Raw genomic sequence first — 6714 nt, forward strand, 5'->3', positions numbered from 1 at the left:
ACGGGTCAGGATTAGTAAAACTGTGTTGTGTGCAGATAACCCTTGGGTATCTCCGTATGACGTCGAACTCTTGAGTCACTGTAACAAAATGTGTGGGGTGGTCGACAAAAGCAGGGCTTTTGCTCCTACGTATCCTCAATTGCGATGAGGAACTCAGACCTACGTAGTTCTAGCTTGAGAGTGTGAGACTAAAATAGTCTCGGTGTTCTTTCACTAAAATGCAAACATGCTTTAGCAAAGAAACAAACCTCCAATCGACTAAGGCAACATATATTTTTGAAGAAAAGCAATGTGTCTATTGGGGAAGGGAAACATGCTGATAGAATTTTACTCATAACCACAAATGATTATTCAGAGGAAACACTGGGTCCAACTGAAATAGAAGAAAACCACTCAAAGTGTATCAATCTCACACATGCAAGTGTTTCATCCTAATTCCGAACCATAGATATGTCATGACTTGATTTTGCAAATCATTTCCTATCAAATCAAATATTACATGCGTGATCATGGATCAATAGGACTTTTCAGGAATGATATTTTGGTGGGGAAATTTGGCTTTGAATGTGTTTTGGCCTTTTCCTTTTCTATTTTTGTGTAGTGCGGGGCAAAAAAATCATCGACGTACAAGATTTTTGGTTGGTAATCAAAAGAAGAGGACCACTTTAAGTCGTGGTTTCCTTTCTTTCCTTATTTGCTTGTGACAATTCTATATTGTTCAAATATTGTCTGGTCTGAAGACCTTTATGTATGTTTCCTTTTTACTTTCTTTCGATCTTTGATCAGGAACCTTTCTTTTTCTTTTGCTTTCTTTCGATGTTTGATCGGGAAGTCTTTTTTTTCTTTTGTTTTCTTTCGATCTTTTGACCGGGAACTTTCTTTTTTCTTTTTCTTCCAATGTTTGACCGAGAATCTTTCTTATTCTGTTTTCTGAAGCACGTTGGCAGCTTAACAATGAATGAGTCCTATTTCTTGGGGAGATCCCATTGTTACTTCTATCGAGGGCAAGGATGGAAATTCTCATCCTGGGTCGAGGTTTATGGTGGTTTGAGGTTTTGGCTCAAAAGGCTTTGTAGAAAGGCCAGCCATGATGTATGTCAGGGTGTTGGTTTGGCCAGCGGTTCAGGGATAAAGGGGATGTCCCACATTATTTCCACGACACACATGCAACAATGATGATTTAGAAATTTTATGCAAAACTGGTCATGCATGCACCCATGTGGACACTCAAGCATCAAGTTTTGTGGTCATGTGACACTAGGGCTCAAGATTCATTTTTCCTATTTAAGTCAACCTAGTGTTTCCAAAACATGCTCTTTTATCAATTCATGCCTTTATCCGAGTCCATTTTGGGTGTTTGGGAAAATTTTCACATCATTCACCCTTCAGGTGTAGACACTTTTTTCTCAAAAATCCTTGTGTTTTGATTGGTGACTCTTTCCAAAGAAAAGCTGGAGTCTATTTCTTTTCAAAAGCGTGTGTGCTTTTAGTTAACCAATTTTCATACCCTAATTTCATCTGAGGACCATTGTTTTTCGGCATGCCACCTTCATTTGACCACCTCAAAATGTTTAACACCCATCGTTGTGGAATTCGTAAAGTTCCGAGATGTTTTGGGAACAAACCGGTCAAAACACGAAAACGGGAGTGTGTTTAGCAAAGTTAGGTGTGTGTAAATAAACTGTTACACTCTAATTTCATCTGAGGATCATTGTTGATCGCTTTGGAAGGCTTAACACTCATCACGGTGGAATCCGTAAAGTTTCGTGAGATTTCGGAAAGAAAACAGCCAAAAACACAAAAATGGGGGATGAACTTATCAAGATAGGGGTGTAAATAGAAATTCGAATCTAGGCCATTCCAGAACATTTTGGAAGTTTGGTTGCTTAAGGAGGAAAAAATTGGGCGGCAAGCTTCTCCACGTTTTGTTGAGAAATGGTTTCCATGGCTTTCGTGGCTTCTGTAATGCTTCCGTAAAATTTCCTAAAACCTTGGGTAAGCATATTTCACTTAATATTGGTGAAAGGGAAGAGAAAAAAAGATGAAAATGAAAATCCAAAACACTTCTGTAAGGCTTCCGTAACTTTTCCGTAAAGTACGAAAAGGGGGGTGAACTTAGTAATTGGGGTACACTTAGAAATCTTCCTCAAGAAGCCCCTAGGCGGCAAGCACCTCCCTTATTCCCTATAAATAGGGGAAGGGGGCTGTTTCAAAAATTTCGGACCCCTTGGCTATAAATAGGGGAGGGGGGCTGTTTTGGGTGAAAAAATGTGTTTTCGTGAAGAAAATCTAAGCCGAGGTACTTCCGTAACGCTTTCGAGACGTTTCCGTAAGTCATTCTGTGGAAATTCTTCATCGTTCTTCACCGTTCTTCGTTCGTTCTTCGTCGTTCTTCACTCTTCAACTGGTAAGTTCCCGAAATTGAATTTCTCAATTCATTCTATGCACCCTTAGTGGTCCCTACTTGTTTTGTGTACTTTTACTTTCAGTTTTCTTTTCTTCCACTTTAACGAGCTTTTAACCGTTTATTTAATTCGTTTTCTCACCTAATAAATGATAAAATGAATTTCAACCAATCATTTGTGTTGCAATCTCGTTTAATCACTATTAAAACAAAATCTAATCGATCGTTCACGCTGTAACCTTGGTTAAATAAAAAAAAGGCAAAATAATAATAAAATAATCAAAATATCTTGAAATAAAATAATAAAATAATCAAAATATCTTTGAATAAAATAATCAAAAAAATCAATTGGACGTTTTTTCTTTGAAAGTTTCCTTGAATTAATTGACTAATTACCAAAGTGAAACCAAGGCTAAAATCAACTCACAAATCAAGCGTTGTTCGCAAAAATCACTTGAAACCATTTTAAGGTCCAACGCCTTAAACGGTCCTCTTTGCTTTTATTGGTTAACATGGACCGTTCAAAAGCATAAAATCAACACATAACTTTACCACTTTTGCAAGAACTACATAGGTCTGATTTCCTCATCGCAATTGAGGATACGTAGGAGCAAAAGCCCTGCTTTTGTCGACCAACCCAAGAGATTGTTAATGGTCCAACGCCTTAACGTTTCTCTCCTTTTCAAAAATCAAAAGATCGTTTAAAGGTCCAATGCCTTAAACGACTTTTGTTCGGTTAAAATATATCTCGCGAAAAAAGATAAAAACAACTTAACCAATGTTTAGTTCTGAAAGAACTACGTAGGTCTAATTTCCTCATCACAATTGAGGATACGTAGGAGAGAGGGAAACACCCTTGTCAATCACAAAAAGATAAAAAATACAAAAAGCCCATAAAAAACATAAAAACATAAAAAAGGGAAAATAAACCAAATTGAAGACATAATATTGCACATTTGATTAAAGGTTGTCGTCCTTTGTGACAGACGCGTGGGGTGCTAATACTTTCCCCTTGAGTAAAAACAACTCTCGAACCTTTCACACTTAAAGTTCGTAGACTATACCTTTCTGGTTTTTCCGACGTTTTCCTCAAATAAACGTTGGTGGCGACTCCGCCCGCCTTCCTCCCTTGGAAGACGCACCTGTGAGCCCCGCGTCGCCCTCCCGCCGAAGGGTAGGTTGCGACACCAATTTTATTTTTTATTTTGTTTTTTGTTTTTGTTTGTTTTTTCATGAGGTATTTTGCTACCTAAACATGTATATATTTTTGTGAGGTATTTTTGCTATATACATGCATATCCAAGGTATCTTGCTACCTAAACATACATACATACACACACACACACACACACACACACACACACATATATACATATATATATATATATGTATATATATATATATATATATATTTTGTGAGGTATTTTTTGCTACCTAAATTACATACATGCATATCCAAGGTATTTTTGCTACCTAAACACACATACATATATTTTGTGAGGTATGACTACCTTCCGAGTTTGTGCTTTTATTTAAATTCCTAGGATTATGAGCAACTAGGCATATTCAACTGTGACTTAAGAAACATAGGTGAACAAAATAACAAGTAGAAATTTAAAAGGTACTAGGTTGCCTCCTAGTAGCGCTTCTTTAACGTCTTGAGTCGAGCGCATAATGACGACTTGTCGATCACGGGCTCAGTACTTGCTCATACCTGCCCCGGTGGATGGCCGCCTGCTGGTCGGCCACATGTCGTAGGCAATGCTCCAACCTTTGTAGATGAGCTGAGCTGGACTCTGGAGGTGGTGGCGGTGCGCCAGTTGCCCGCTGCTGACCGTCCCCAGGCTGCTGTGGTGCATCGCCCTACGCCTGCTTAGGGGCACAGTACTTTTTGATGAAGGCTCTGGTGATGGGAGGTCTGATGACCTTGCTGGGGGCAACGAGCACCTTGTTGGACTGACAGGGTCCACTGAGTGGCTTGCGGGTGCGATCCCTGCAAATAATAGATGGCATCATATCTCAGTTGAGCCACGTGCATACTTACCTATGTCATGATGGCATAAACTAGCTGACACTTCAGCAGGGGGAGATTAGAGTTGTAGTCACTGGGCAGAATGTTGCTAAGTAGCAACATCATCCATGTGTTGGTGCGCATGATCCACACTCGTCTCCCTGCGACGGTCTGGGCGAAATCTTGCCCCGGTATACATAGTAGCTATGCGATAGCCTCCTCATTGAAGCTGGAGACCTTCCCCCTCCTCTGGTTGTGCTCGCACAGCTGGCCGCCCTCCAAGATCAGGGGGTGGCCCAGGAACTGATAAAAGGAAACTATGGGCCCCTCACCCGGGAACACAAGCCTCGATTAATCATTAAGGGCAGAAGACCTTGAGTTCTAAAGGCGCGGATGTGGAGCCCTCTGAAGGCAAGGGCTTGCAGCCCTCTAAAGGCGAGGACGTTAACCCTCTGAAGGTGAGAGCATGCAGCCCTCTGAAGGCGAGGGCGTGTAACCCTCCGAAGGTGAGGACCTGTAGCCCTCTAAAGGCGAGGGTGTGTAGCCCTCTGAAGGCGAGGATGTGTAGTCCTCTGAAGGCGAGGGCGTGTAGCCCTCTAAAGGCAATAGGTACTAGTACCCAAGGGTCCACCCTTATGAGAAAGCAAGAGATTGACTCATCGAGAGGGCCGGTCATCCCAAATTCAAAAGATTGGACATTAGATGTAAGAAATCTATGCAGTTAACATGATTTTTAGGGATGCAGATCCATGTAACCGTTGTCTTGAAATGCGGTACATGCGGACTTCGTAAGCAATAATGCAATGTAATGGAAAGTAGTACAATGTTCATGACATTCTTTCCCTATTTTGTGATTTTGATTTGATTTTTGAAAGAGGTGATAATTCATGCAACCTCATCCTACCTTTTGCAAATCTCTTTGAGAACTCCCTCAGAGTGTATGTCTTGTTTGATTTACTCACTTGACAATTTTGGAGTGATGGTGATGGAGCCGTTTAATCAATCCATTGAAATCTCAGGGTTTGTCCCCCTTTTTTTTGTTTAAAAACATCGACTGGTGAGAACTCTTGACCTGCCCCTAGGTTCGCCTGAGGCTCACGTATGGTGTCTTTCATTGCCCTAGTGTAGGGCTCTAAGGTATCCATTGTTGTTTTGTTTCCACAACCTTGTAGCAAGGAAGAATGAAAGAAGCAATTGATTCTCCAAAAGGATTTTCAAGGATGAGAAACAATTGAAGGATTTTTCAGTTGACGGATTAAGTCAAATGACTCCTATTCTTGATAACTCACTTCTCTCTCAAAAAAACAAACTTTCAGGAATGATAAAATAAGGTCACATGAATGTCTATATTTTTACTTGAAAACACAGTCAATCAAATGCTTTTTTCTTTTTCTTTTTGAACTTTTCTGCTTTACTCCTTATTTATGACACCCTCACCAAATGTGTAGCATGAGTAATTTCTAATTGAACGGTCTTGGAAGCCCAAACGCAGGAGCACAGGTCGCTTGAGCAAACAAACCAATGACTTGCACTCACATTCCAGTGGAAGCAAAGATGTAATTACGAGAGGATGAGGGACAAAGATGTCAAATTTATCCATTTTATTAGCATTGTAACTGTGGTTACAATAATGGCATAAACTTGAAAATCCTAATGAGTCATTAGAGACATCTAACAACAACTTTCAAAATTGCCCCATGCGTGGTGTCGCTTGTCAATGTTAGGATTCACAAGCGATTCTCCTCAAATTTCATCCAGCCCGCATCAATTAGAATTTGCACCTTACGCTACAAGGTCATACAGTGCTCAATGGAATGTCCCAGAACTCCTCCATGATAAGCACATGTTGCGTACGAGTCGTATCCTCATAAAAATGGAGGTTGAGGAACTTTGGCTGAGGTTATGGCAACCATTGAATTATCAAGTAGATATGGGAGCAAGTTATCATACGACACCTGAATTGGGGTGAATTCTACAGGCTTTTTGCTACAAAATTCCTTCCCTAGTTGGTGTTTTGGTTTGTGCTAAAGGTGGTTTGGCATTGATCATGCGGCAAGTAGGCCTTATGGTTGATTTGGAGATGGCCTTTGTGAATGATTGGGTTGTGGGTAATGAGAGGGGTTGTTATTAGCTGAGTAATGACATTGTTGGGCTGATGGGAAATTTGGCCATGTAGGAATAGCAGTCATGGCAAGGGTTTCTCCCTCCTTCTCATCCTCTTCATTTGCCCCAGTTTTCGCATTCATCAAAGCAGGATGATCAAATTTGCCTCTTTTCAGACCCACTTCGATCCTTTCGC

Source organism: Glycine soja, chromosome 4 (genome assembly GCF_004193775.1).
Source record: "Glycine soja cultivar W05 chromosome 4, ASM419377v2, whole genome shotgun sequence".
NCBI lineage: Eukaryota > Viridiplantae > Streptophyta > Magnoliopsida > Fabales > Fabaceae > Glycine > Glycine soja.